Genomic DNA, 13,859 nt, shown 5'->3' with positions numbered 1-13,859 from the left:
GACAGAGCTTTAATGTCCCGAAGTACCAGTTCAAAGAATATGTCTATGCACAAGGTTTCACCAACTGGGGGGAATGTTTTATTTTTACAGTTTGTAAAAGGACACACATCCCTGGGTCTCTCATTATCATCCATGAGAGAAACTAAGTCCCTCACAGCTGGCCAGTCATTTATGTTAATCCTCAAGTCCTGACAGTCCCTTCTAGACCTCAATACATGAATTTTGTGCCACTTAAGTGTGTATGAAAAGGTGAAGATCCTTGGTCCAGGTAAAAGGGTCAAATTCTACAGTTGGTACAGAGGATAGACCCCGGCCCAGGACCTTCACCTGTGCATTTGTCAACTGAACATCAGAGAGGTTAATCACCTGGAGGGCACCTGATGTTATTGGTGTCGACCCTCAGTGAGTAGGGGTCCCTGTTGGCATCTCGGGTGTCCGTTAAAAAACGTACAGCAGAGTAATGTGCAGAGGTACCCTCTCCAGTCCATTCCGTGTTGTTGTGTATGCTCCTACCTGTACTACCTCTGCCTCTAGTGAACCTCTCCCTCTCCAAAATCTTTGATTACCCCTCTCCCATCTCCCTGATGATGTTGTTCTATCTCTATCGCCTGGTTCAGTGTCCGAGGAAGAAACTTCCGTCTCGGTATTCCGGGTTATTGGGGCTCTCGTTAATACGCTATAGGCATGATTTTCTCTGAAATCTTGGAGATCCCGAATAAATTGAGCATGTTTTCGCTCTTTCAACTGGTACTGGAACCTCTCTATTGAATTCTGTACCTGAGTTTCTTTTATTAAGAAGTCTGGGTCATCCTTGGATTTTAGAACTATCTCTTTTTGTTCTTTTAATTTGGTCTCGGCTATAGCTAGATTGATATTTTCTTCCTCTAAGAGGATCTGAAGAAATTTTAGTGAGGTGTTAGTTGCTTCTGTCTCCCATTTTTTTTTTATACAGATGGTGTTCTTAACCTGGCCCCTGGGAGAACCGGGATTCGTGGACCCCTAGGCTCATTGTTGTGCTTGATGTAACTCTCGAAACCCTGGATCTCCCAGAAGGAGGTTGCATACTGTTTAGAACATGAAACTTGATCTTGTAGTGCGATTTTTAAAGAAGGGGTAAATTTAGGTTGAGAGAAGGCATGTTCTATGAATACTTCCTTAGGCTCTGATAACCATTCAGCCAAGTTCGGTGTCCACGTAGCTTTGTTAAGGCAGACAGTGGAGACTGTAACTAGTCTTGAGTAAGTATTAACGGCTAGAAAAGGGACTGTTAGGCAAGTAGGAGGTATGAGAGCAGGACCACTCATTTCAGGGCGTCACACCCTGCCTAGGTGTTAGGGTTTCTCAGGAATAATAGGGTGCTGATAGGTTCCCTAGGCCCATGCCAACCCCTACCCCCTAATCTATTATTAGGTTATGCTCTGGGAGGGTGCCACTAATATTATCATGTGTCTGATGTTTTGATGCCTCTGCCCCAGTTGTCCATTCCTTCACTTCTAAAACTTACATCCCCCTACCCCCTCTTCCTTTAATTATCTATCATATAAATAGTGGGATCCTGATAACGGATAGATGTTGACATCCCACCTACATCCAGGGAACCAGTGCCTGTCTGAGTTCAAAAGGGCACGTGGGATAGCATCTGTCCGATCTTAGGTTACCACATTTTTTTTTTAGGGAGGAGTCTGATTGGAGTATATATTTTATATATTGTTTATCTAGCATGTAGTGTCACTGAAATACTTACTGCAATAAATAGGCAATAGGAAGGATTCAGACTATGTATATAACTGCATCAGTATTCACCTGATAACTAAACCAATATATGCATATATTCCCTATAAGTGTTTGAGAATAATCAGCCCTACACTATTCTCCATAGGTGATCTCGGTATTGAGTATACGTCTCTAGCCAAAATCACAAGGCAGAGACTTTATACTGTAAGATACATGCGGTCGCGCCATACACTTAGACCCGCCCGAATACAACATCACAGTAGGGGCGTGGTGCTATGACGCAACAGCTCGGCAACCGTATATGATGTCAGACGCCGATGCTGCACGACTCCCAGCCACTGCATAGTGGAGGACTTGTTTGCAGGTATCCGGACATTTGGAAGTAACTCACAGTTCCGTTTATATGTGTTTTCTTTAGGTCACCACTGGATGCACGGGGGACCTGTGAGTGAGCACTAACCACAGCACTGTACAATTACACTAGAAGAAGCTGTAGACTTATAGTAGGTATTTTTTATCTTTTCTTTTTAGGATACCTGGAGCAACGATCCCTGCCCTATTTTACAGACATTGATTCTGTGTGGTGCTCACATACACTTACCCATATTATCTATTCATATATCTATTCATTTCCTTGAGTGATACATTTCTATGCTATACATGCATTTTGATTACCCAAGTGGTCTCTCCTGAGGACGCCACGTGATTGTGGTAGAAACGCGTTGAGAGCAATTGAGATATAACTTGATGAATGAGGGGCATTGAGATTTGGTTGCTAATGGTGATATAATGCAATAATCATATCTCTAATATACACGTGATATAATTGGTTGCTATTGGCCTTATCACGAATGTATGTTGTGGAAGTGGTTCCATCGGTCACTATGGGTGATATCATGCAGTGAGATAGTTTGATCACCAATTGATAACAGTAACCCGGTCAGTTCTATAATGTTTTTGGAGTCCAATTTTTTATATATCTATCTCCTATCTATCTCTCTACCTCTCTATTTATCTATCTATCTATAAATCTATCTCAAAAAGCAGTATCTAGTATCTATCTCATATCTATCTATCTCATATCTATCTATCTATCTCATATTTATCTATCTATCTATCTATCTCATATCTATCTATCTAACTATCTATCTCTCATATCTATCTATCTATCTCCTATCTTTATTTATTTATTTATCTATCTCATATCTTTCTATTTTTGTTTTTGCATTCTGCTGAGACTTTTTTGGACTGTATCCTAACTTTCTGCTTGCATCCATGTATTTTCATAGCTCTCTACTATAAAGAGTACGGCTCACTGTGCTATCTATGGGGGACATTTATCATTGGCTTTACACCACTTTAATCTTCTAAAAGTCTCTGCAAATTCTGCACAATTGCATTTTTTGGTGCATTTTTTATAGAACATCTTTTAAAGTTGTCTACTGTTTGGTGCACCTTACACAACTTTTTGCAGTGGAGCTGTATTTATTATTTGCGCTTTGTGATTTGTGTTTTTTTCCCCCCGCAAATCCTACTTTATTTCCGCAAACACACACCACCTAAAAGGACATGTAGGAAAGTGTCCAAAGGTGGAACCCTACAGAGACATCCGGGTACATGCAATAGTTGAGTATCAGTATGTTCTGGCCATCTTCTACCTTTTTTTGTATTGTACAGATGGGGGGAGTAGCTGCCTCCATGTTGGTTCATGCACCCAACCCATTTTATAAGGTGCTGGATGTCTCAGACCTTACAAGCCTGGTAGGTGAATGGTCAGAGCCACATTCACAGTGTAGGGTCGGTTCCAGTGAGGTCACCTTATCGTAGTTGGATGGTACATGCTATTTGGCCAAATGGTAAGCTAAGAACCTACATTTTTCACTATAGCAATATAGCATTTCATATATATCTTTGTGCTAGCAGTGTGCTACTATAATTCTCTGGCTTGTATCTATCTATCTATCTATCTATCAATCTATCCATCTATCCACATAATGAATAATATATATATATATATATATATTAACATTCTTTTCTATATATTTTCATGTATATTTCACCAGTCATATGTCGCTCGTACACATTACTCCATCCAGTGTTTCCTGTCATATCGAATGTTGCCACATCTGTCACATAATGCTGCTTTTTTTTCTGCTGACACGGCCCTTTCTCGGCCCCCCTGACCATCGCAGCGATTACTTTTCTTAGGCTCCATGGTTTGGGAGACATTCCTTATAGGAAAGAGTTTTGCGCTCCTCATATCACATCTGGAGGATTTAGAGAGACTAATGTATTTATTGCTCTTTCATTACCCCGGCAGCTTTCGGAGATGAAATATCACAGCGGAGGAAATGGCTTTTTTATGTATTGTGTGGTTTTTTTTTATGTTTTTTTTTTCACTTATTAATTTGATTTACAATTATGTAGCTATAACAGGACTTCTTGGTAACCATGGCGACCAGCTTTATCACCTAGGCCTAACATCCTCTCCACTTATTACCAACATAACTTTATTAATCTGTCAGCAAAGCACAAAAACAACATTCATATCATTCGGCTTAAAATTTGCCGTTCATTCCTAATTATAAGTGAAGTCAATTGTCCTTATGTTGCTGTACGGGTAGCACAGGCCCTTGGCGGCCATATATTCCAATAAGCCGGCACCTGGCGCCTTGTATTACTGCATTTAGCAAATTACAGTCTAGTTCAGCATTTCCCAACCAGGGTGCCTCCAGCTGTTGCAAAACTACAACTCACAGCATGCCCTGACAGCCATGTCCGGGCATGTTGGGAGTTGTAGTTCTGCAACAGCTGGAGTCTCCCTAGTTGGTAAATGCTGAACTACTTTTGCAGCGTCATTGACACAATTCTATTCTGGATCTGATGGATTTACCCTAGGGGCAAATGGCATTAACCCGTGGTGTTCGTGACACCAGAGCGCGGTTTATCCTAAATACCACCTGAAAGTATACCGCTGGATCCTGGGCTAGGCACGGGGGGCAATAATGACTCCGATGCCAAGTTACGGACAACGGTAGCTTTAGTGAGTCAGACAGATGTAACAGTCTGTACAGCTTATCCAGGCCCACAGAGGTGACCAGTGACTTCAGAGACCTCAGGGCTTGCTGGGACTTGTAGTGGTCTGGGATAATATTGATGCAGGCCATGCTGACTGAAGACAGATGACTTACACTCGACTGTTTGGATGTTTGGAATGGGACTGACTATACCCCAATTGTAGCTTACTTGAAGACTTGTGGCTGCTGGATTGACTTGAGGCCTCCTATGGACTCCAGACACACTCTTAGGACTTGACCTCATTGCATCTCAGCATAAGCAAGAAGAGAGCGAGCAGAGGCTCCGCCCAGGGCTTATATGGGGGAGATTCTGAGGGGTCCCATAGGTCACCCTAAGGTCACATGGTCACTGATACCTCCTGGGTTACACTCACATGACACTGGTAATCACATGCTAACAATTCTTAAAGCTATAAAACCTTTTCTAAACATTATACAATATAATACAGGCAATAGAGATATATAAAAGGGGACAGGTGGGGACAGGAGGGGGCCCAGGGGTCACTCTAGAGAGGCTTGTGACAAGGACATCGTGTTACCTCTGTATAAATCCCTAGTCAGACCACACATGGAGTATTGTGTGCAATTTTGGGCCCCTGTATATAAGAAGGACATGGCTGAACTGGAGAGGGTGCAGAGGAGGGCGACAAAGATAATAAATGGTATTGGAGGATTACGGGACCAAGAGAGGTTATCAAGCTTGGGGTTATTTAGTTTGGAGAAAAGACGTCTTAGGGGCGATCTGATCACAATGTACAAATATATGAATGGACAGTACAGAGATCTTTCTAGGGATATTTTTATACCTAGACTGTTAACCATGACAAGAGGGCATCCTCTACGTCTAGAGCAGGGGTCTCAAACTCAAATTATCTGGGGGCCACTGGAGGTAGCAGCTGGGTGAGGCTGGGCCTCATGAGTCACAAATAATGCCCCCATCATGCGCCCCTTACATATAATGCCCCCATCATGTGCCCCTTACATATAATGCCCCCATCATGCTCCCCTGATCATCCACCAGGAACCCCCCCCCCATTCTCCCTACCCCTGTGTGGTAATAGCATGAGCTGATGGATGATGGGGGTGCTACTTCTGGGGGTTGCCCACATTAGGTAGTAGCAGGTTCCCCACATTAGGTAGTAGCAGGTTCCCCACATTAGGTAGTAGCAGGTTCCCCACATTAGGTAGTAGCAGGTTCCCCACATTAGGTAGTAGCAGGTTCCCCACATTAGGTAGTAGCAGGTTCCCCACATTAGGTAGTAGCAGGTTCCCCACATAAGGTAGTAGCAGGTTCCCCACATTAGGTAGAAGCAGGTTCCCCACATCAGGTAGAAGCAGGTTCCCACATTAGGTAGAAGCAGGTTCTCCACATTTGGTAGAAGCAGATTCCCCACAGTAGGTAGAAGCAGGTTCCACACATTAGGTAGAAGCAGGTTCCCCACATTAGGTAGAAGCAGGTTCCACACACTAGGTAGAAGCAGGTTCCCCACAGTAGGTTGAAGCAGGTTCCACACATTAGGTAGAAGCAGGTTCCCCACATTAGGTAGCATTGTCGTTCTCCCCCCCAACTCTCTCACACACACACACACACACACAGACAGACAGACACCCACACATGCACACACACATAGACACACTTACCTGTCCTGCGCTTCTCTCTGGCGGCGGCCTGATGAGTGACGTTACTGACATCCTCCTGTGCGGGTCTCCTTTAGCGCTGCTTGCCCGAAGCAGGGCTAAATGCCTAAAGAAGTACCTGCCCGTCGCCCGGAACTGCATGTCCCAGGCATCAGACAATACAAATTGCACATCCCTGGTGCGGGCCACAAACTTTCCTTCCGCGGGCCGCAAATGGCCCGTGGGCCGGGAGTTTGAGACCCCTGGTCTAGAGGAAAGAAGGTTTCCCCATCATCACAGACAGAGATTCTTTACTGTAAGAGCAGTGAGAATATGGGACTCTCTGCCGCATGATGTGGTGATGTCTGACTCAATAAACAAGTTCAAGGGGGGTCTGGATGTTTTTGGGGATAGAACGCTGATCCAGGGATAAATTCTGATCGCCATATTTGGAGTCAGGAAGAAATTTTTTCCCCCTGGTTATGGGACAATTGGCATCAGCCTCATGGGGGTTTTTGCCAACACAGTAGGTTGAATTTAATGGCCTCTGGTTGCTTTTTTACCTGATGAACTACAGTATGTTACTATGGGGGCTCCTAATGCAGAAACAAGCCTGAAAAAGCATCTTTACATGGAACAAAAAGCGATGCTGCAAAACACGCCACGCCATAGCTCAAGACTTTTTATTGCTTTGTGCTTAGAGGGCATGAAGGATAATACACGTTTTTTCCCTTTTTAATGTTGTACTAAAGATGTGAGAAATAAAACATTCTGCACTAAAGAGAACTAATACAGGAAAGGAATTAAATCCTAAAATGGTAATCTTGTATCCCAGGCACTTTCTTAACATTTTGCCGGGAGAAGTACTGATGGTTGCCGTCTATGAAATGAAGGGTGAAGCTTTCTGTATAAAATGGGTACATGCCAAGGAGATACGGCAGCCTGCCCGATATCATTACGGTTATAAATGTTGCAAATCACGGCTAAAGGCGGCCAACTGGCCTCATTGCAGCTTGCGGGGTCCAGAATTGACCATGATGCCGGATAATGATCCATTAAAGTTGATTTTAGTGCACATGTTCATAGTGTGTGGACAGAATATGACTAGAGATGAGCCGCATCTGTCTGTGTAACTTATCTTCTTCCAAGTGCTCTAACAAGGCCCAATGAGGTTGGACGTGAACCGACCAGTGGGCCAAAATTCTAAACCTCAGGAATCAGACTGTAGTGTCATAGATTGTACATGTCAAGTGTATTACAACAACACATATATATAGTTATGATAAATAGCTGCTTACTGCTGGGAATTTTCAATGACTAACCATTTATGAATTACATTAGGTCCTATTACACGGGGTGATTATCACCCTGTCAATAGGGCCAGCGATCAGCAGGTGAACTTTGTTGGCTGATCATTTCATTTTGTCACGTCAAAAAACCATTGTGCACTGGCCACTCATCTTCCTGTGTAACAGGGGATAGGAGGCCAAAAATTAAAGGGGTATCCGATGGAAAACTTTTTTTTTTCAAATCGACGGGTGCCAGAAAGTTAAGCAGATTTGTAAATTAAATAATAGTGAGACAAGAAAGGGGAGAGCACACAAGAGACAAATTCACCTTAACTAGGATGCAGCGTGGTCTCGGCAATCTATTGTGACATCTCCTGCGGGGTGCACATAGAAAGATATGAAGTATCAATCTGAACAATAAAAAGGCTCGTACGTGCACTCACCGCTCAGCGGAGACAGTTCGGTGTGGGAGTCCGGTTCACGAAGAGCTGGATCAAAGCATCAGCGCAGGTGGTATGGCGCTCAGAGGCTACGCCGGCAGTTTCTTAGTTGAATGCATGCTTCTTCTGGCCGGCATAGCGTCTGAGCGCCATACCACCTCCCCTGATGCTGTGATCCAGCTCCCCCTGAACCCAGACTCCCACACCGAACTGTCTCTGCTGAGCAGTGAGTGCACATACGTGCCTTTTTATTGTTCACTTATCTTGTGGAAAAGGGGATAAGTAGCTGATCGCTGGGGGTCCGACCGCTCTCAGTGAGGAGTGTGTGTTGTCTACCGGGAGACGACACGCACTCCATTCATTTCTATGGGAGCGCCAATGGAGTTCCATCCCGGTGATCGAGGGGGGCCTCAGAGGTTGGACCCCCCACGATCAGCTTCTTATCTCCTATCCTGTGGATAGGTAAAATGTTCATTTTCATTGGTGATCTCCTTTAATAATAGGCAATGAGCTATGGGGGGAAAAAAATACGCAAATTAGCACTTCTCCAGAAGGAAGACATCTTTTTGGCTCTCAGGACATGACAGAAGTTGTAGTTGTGCAACAATCAGGTTGGGGAACACTGCGCTAGATCCAGCTTGGAAGGGGGGCTGATTGTCTTCTGCAAAACCCCCAAAACAGTTGTTCACATATAGTAGTAAGAGTCCATCCAGTTCCTGTTTGAGGATTTTTTTAGAGGAGTTCGTATACATGCGACTTTTTTTGACATCCAAGTCTTGTGTCTTGCAACTTGTTTATTTACTCCTTCGTGACCCAACAGCCTCTTCCAACTCACATTGACATCTCATTGTTCTTGACTTTCTATGAGACCTGTCATCAATCCGGTCCGTAAAACATCTCTGGAGCATTCTCACTTGGTAATTACTAGGAAAATTCAGGTAACCATTCAATAGGAAGTCACCTCATCTTTAACCCTTTAAGGACCAGGGGGTTTTCTGTTTTTTGCATTTTCGTTTTTTCCTCCTTACCTTTTAAAAATCATAACTCTTTCAATTTTGTACCTAAAAATCCATATGATGGCTTATTTTTTGTGCCACCGATTCTACTTTGTAATTACATCAGTCATTTTACTTAAAATCTACAGCGAAAGTAAAAAACAAAAACAGTGTGCAACAAAATTGAAGAAAAATACAATTTTGTAACTTTTGGGGGCTTCTGTTTCTACACAGTACATTTTTCGGTAAAAATGACACCTCTTTATTCTGTAGGTCCATATGGTTAAAATGATACCCTACTTATATAGGTTTGATTTTGTTATACTTCTGACAAAAATCATAACTACATGCAGGAAAATGTATACGTTTAAAATTGTTATCTTCTGACCCCTATAACTTTTTTATTTATCTGTGTATGGGGCAGTATGGGGCTCATTTTTTGCAAAGTGATCTGAAATTTTTAGGGGTACCATTTTTTTTTATTGGACTTTTTGATTGCTTTTTATTCATTTTTTCATGACATAAAAAGTGACCAAAAATACGCTATTTTGGACTTTGGAATTTTTTTTGTGCATACGCCATTGACCGTGCAGTTTAATTAACTATATAGTTTTATAATTCGGACATTTCAGCACGCGGCACATATGTTTATTTTTATTTACACTGTTTTTTTGTTTCTTTTTTTATGGGAAAAGGGGCGTGATTCAAACTTTTATTAGGGAAGGGGTTAAATGATCTTTATTCACTTTTTTTTTCACTTTTTTTTGCAATGATATAGCTCCCATAGGGGACTATAACACTGCACACACTGATCTTTTACATTGATCATTATTATCCCATAGGATAACATTGATCAATGTTTCTGCCGCTTGACTGTTCATGCCTGGACCTCAGGCACTGAGCAATCTTTCGGTGATCGGACACACAGGAGGCAGGTAGGGGCACTTCTTGCGTGTTCCAGCTGTTCTGGATGCCGCGATTTGGACAGCCGACTGAGCTAGCCCGGGGGTAGATTACTTTCACTCTAGACACAGCGATCAGTGCCATGCGCTATTAGCCACGGGTCCGGGCCACTGTTGGAGGTCGGGCCTGAACCACTCCGTGGCCCCGCATTATAGAAAGGGAGCGGACTCAGGGTGTACAGGTACACCCTTGGTCCTAAATAATGTTGCTCACGAATATTCCCAATGCGAATTTTATTCGCGCATATCGCATATTCGCGAATTTGCGAATATCGCATATTCGCGACTTCGCGAATATGCGCGAATATAGTACTATATATTCGTAATGACGAATATTCGTGGTTTATTTTTTGTTTTTTCACAGTACACATCACAGTGATCATCCCTCTCTGCTTCCAGCTTGTGTGGTGTAAAGAAGGCTGTAATACTACTGTGTGTGCGCATTTTCGCATATGCGAAAAGTTGCACATGCTAATTTTCGCATATGCGGATTTTCACCTATGCTAATTTTGTATATGCTAATTTTCGCATTCGCGAATTTTTGCTTATGCTAATTTTGTATATTCTAATTTTCGCATATGTTAATTTTCGCATTCGCAAATTTTTGCTTATGCGAAAATAAAATGAGAATATTACGAATATGCGAATATTCGCGAATATATGACGAATATTCGTCCATATATTCGCGAATATTCGCGAATTCGAATATGGCCTATGCCGCTCAACACTAGTCCTAAAGAGGTTAAAGAGTACCTGTCACCAAACTAAACTTTTAATATATTGTTCCTTACGTAATTATAAGACACTTTGCTATTTACTTGCTGTTAAAATTTTCAACCTTTATATGTTTTCTAATTAGTGTTGCTCGCGAATATTCGCAAAGCAAATTTTATTCGCGAATATCGCAAATTCGCGAATTTGCGAATATTCGAGAACATAGCACTATATATTCGTAATTACGAATATTCGTTTTTTGTTTTTTTTTTCACAGTACACATCACAGTGATCATCCTTCTCTCCTTCTAGCTTGTTTGGTGTAAAGAAGGCTCTAATAGTACTGTGTGAAACTGGCGTGTGAATTTTTCGCATATGCGAATTTTCGTTTATATAAATTTTTATGAAAATTTCGCATGCACGATTTTTCGCGCATGCGAAAATAAAACGAGGATATTACGAATATGCGAATAGTCGCGAACACTATTTTTAATGTGATTGAAAAATGGCCACTAGGTGGCTCTGTTCTGTTCCCTGCACAAGTCAAACAGTTAGTTTGGTCACCTCCCGGCCTGGCAGGAGACAAAACTCAGGAAGTGCATGTGGGGCATGGGGAGGCACAGCTCTTGCAGGATTCAGTGACATGGCGCCTGCTGGGGAACGCCCACTTTCTCCTGCTGGAAGCTCAAGCAATGTGAGCAAGGGGAAATGTATGATACACAGCTTTTTAAACCTCTGAATTATTTTTTTAAGGGCAGGAGGGGTGTTAGGAGTAGTTAGGGAATATAATCTGAGTTAGTATAGATAATATGGATTGATGACAGATAGTCTTTAATAAATGCACCTACCAGTTGTCTTTAAAAGGGTCCTATAGGAACATTGAAAATTCCACTGGGCTGTTTCCATGGGTACTCCTTGAGAAACATTAGTATTGTCACCTCCCTCTAATTAGAAGCGAGTGTCTCCCAAATGAAGTGTTTATAGTCTGCAATATCTTTGAAGAGCCAAAAATAAAAAAAAAGTTGTCTACCAGAGATATCATTAATAGATTCAGACAAAGTATAACAAGTTGTAGATCAAACCAACTTGTAAGGAATAAAGTTCTCACATCCAACTAATTAGCTCATTTGGGGAAATGTGTGATGGAAAGCGTTACTCCAAGACGAGGTACAGAAAAACTCAAGAAGGGTTCCAGAACGAAATGCTGCCACATTTAACATAAGCGTTATGCTCATGTTTAATTTACATATCAGAGAATGAGAGTATGACGAAGGGCAATGTGACAACCCCTAGACATCTTATCCCCTATCCAGGCCATATGGGGTAAGAGGGTCTCGCCACTGGGGACCCCCGCGATCTCGGCTGCACCACCCCAGACATCCAGTTCACGGAGTGAACTTCGCTCTGTGCGGGATGATTGGCGATGCAGGGCGGAGGCACGTGACGTCATGGTTATGCCCCGATTGTGACATCACGGCCATGCCACCTCAATGCAAGTCTATGGCCGCCACGCCCCCTCCCATAAACTTGCATTGAGGGGGACGAGGCCGTAATGTCACGAGCGAGGCGCGGACGTGACGTAAATGCACTCTATAAGAATGCGTTGCACACTAAAGGAACACCAGGTGCAGCAGGGAGATCACGGGGGACCCCCCATATCAGACATCTTAACCCCTATCCTTTGGATAGGGGATAAGATGTCTGGGGCCTGAGTACCCCTTTAAGGGAATTTTCAATCCTTTTGCCAAAAACTGGAAACAGCCAACAATCCACCCTCTCCGCTCGCTTTCAATTTAGTGGCAGGCTGTCCAGAAGTCAACAAGAGGAGTCAAACAAATGCATATGGGGTCCTACGAATGAAAGAGGTTGGTTGCTAAAGAGATGAAGCAGACATGGGTATGAGGTTTAGGAGAGTAGTCTAGCTAAGAGTTAGTAACTATGATGGAGCAAAGTAAAATATTGTTGTGGCAGCTGGCTGGATAACATTGTGCTCTAGAAGGATGAGGGAAACACATGACATTCCCAAAGAGGGTCATGTATCAAGGGCCATGAGCCAGGGTCAGTTGCAATTTTTGGATTGGTGTCTTACATGGGTGCACTGCATGTAAGGAGCAGGTAATGCTGGGGTTGGACAGGAGGACTACATTGTATGCCTCCTGCCCAGCCAAGAAGGAAATAATTAGTGATGCTGTGCATCGCTTCTTAACCCTTTTGGGAACAGATAACAGATGGTACCCAATGTTCTATATAGATCACTTACTGCCACCAACCATCCTCCTCTAGGCTAAGTGAAATGCGCCAGCCCAGCGCATAAGGAGTTAACTAATGATGCTGAGGCTTGCTACTGAACCACTTGGGGGCTATACAGTTACCAACGATCTATATAGATCACGTGTTACTGTATAAAATCTGGAGCCATCTCTAATTGTTTCCTCTCCAGCATCTTTTTCATCTGTACTGAAGCCTCTTGTGACCATGGCGTCACAGTCACTAGAGGCTGCAGTATAGCTAAAGATTACAGACTGGAGCAGGAAAATGAATGCAGACTCTGTATACTGTACCGCTGGTGGAGGTAAGTAGGAATGCTATGCATCCCTACTTACCACCTTACACTCTGTGAGCCGCAACAACAGTTGGGTATCTTACACTAGGCCAACAAGGCCCAAGGCAATTTGCCAGGGCAGCAGAAAACCTTGATACACCACTGCACAACACTACTTTTATTGGTCCAGTGACATACAGAGAAAAGAGCAATGTTTTGACCCATGGTCCTTGATCGGGGTCCCCATGGATGAGGAGTCTGGATGATGAGTCTGGATGATTTAACCCTTTTTGTTATTCCAAAATGGCATATTTAAAAATGTATTTTCCCTGCCCTGCACACCAAGGGGAATTAGAAATATACCAAGCTGTTTGAGTCCACAGCTCTGATTTGCACTTGTTAGTTATTTCTTTCTCATATGTTTTTTTTTTTCCGTCCCTTTGTCTTATTGCTTTAGAATATAAGAAACAATTTCCAAAGCTTTGGATG

Source organism: Hyla sarda, chromosome 4 (assembly GCF_029499605.1).
Source record: "Hyla sarda isolate aHylSar1 chromosome 4, aHylSar1.hap1, whole genome shotgun sequence".
In the NCBI taxonomy this organism is placed as follows: Eukaryota; Metazoa; Chordata; class Amphibia; order Anura; family Hylidae; genus Hyla; species Hyla sarda.
This window is presented reverse-complemented; position numbering follows the sequence as displayed.